Genomic DNA, 1,141 nt, shown 5'->3' on the forward strand with positions numbered 1-1,141 from the left:
GTTTACCTGTTGCCTAGCAACCCCGGCTGGCCCGGGACGCGGGGCGGGGCGGAGGGCGAGCACGTGACCGCCCATCCTGCAGCATCCTGTGGAGGTCTCCAGAGTCAGGAAAAAAATGAACCAGGTGAAGCAAACACCGATGGTAGTAAACGTTTGTGGGATCTCTGCCAAGGTGCTTATCCAAATCTCCAAATTGCATTGGGCAAGATCCTGAGAGCATGCACATTACTGTAGCCAGCGCCTGCGAAATCCTGCGCCCTGAGGGGTGATGCCAGGCTCTGCTATTATTTGTCTGTGGTCTGGCAGGTTGTCTTACTGCCCCTTCCTTTGGGTTCCTTGTCCACTCAATGGGAATTATGTCTGCACCCAGACGCAAGCCGGCCCCCTACTTCCCACCACAGGGAAGCAGGCTAACCAAGTTCAGGGATGGGCACTGGAGATCTGGACTGGAGTAGGCAGGGGACGTGTCAGCCAAAAAATGGAACTGGGGTTTGGGACTGGTTCTGAAAAATGGTGATGAGTTGCAGGGGAAGGAGTGAGGGAGAGCACTCCAGACTGGGGGGAGGGCCTGGCGTGTGCGAGGGAGGGGTGGTTGCAATGGAAAAAGACGTTTTGGGGAGGTGGATGCATCATGGTGGCAGGAGGTGACAGTCCCTGTGGGGGAGAAGATGAGAGAGGAATTGGCAAAGGTCAGCTGAGGCCAGTTTGGTGTGTGTGTGTGGGGGGGTGTCCCAAGAGGCAGGCTAAGGCATCTGGAGCGCTTCCTGTGGGTTTTGGGGGCTGTGAAATTACAGGAGGAAAGCAAACATTCCCCCACTCTGGTTCCCCAACTTCTCCACAAATGCATCTTCCCGTCTACCCATCTGCCTTTAACTGGGCAGGGGCAACAGAATTCCCAAGATGGCACTTTGCCCAACCACACTAACAAGCCCCAAAGTGACAGCCACCAACACCTCTCTGCCCCCCACTTGGCTCCTGCTCCCACGAGTGACTCCAGGTAAAGGGCTCTTTGGGGTGGGTGCTGAGGGTGGTGAGGGGGGCGGGGGGCAGGAAGGTCTGCAAGCCCCACTGAACTGGCTCTGTACAGTCAGAGGCAAATTAGACCCAAACAAAGCATCCAGAAGAAACAGATCGGCTCCCC

Source organism: Lutra lutra, chromosome 16, assembly GCF_902655055.1.
Source record: "Lutra lutra chromosome 16, mLutLut1.2, whole genome shotgun sequence".
Lineage (NCBI taxonomy): Eukaryota > Metazoa > Chordata > Mammalia > Carnivora > Mustelidae > Lutra > Lutra lutra.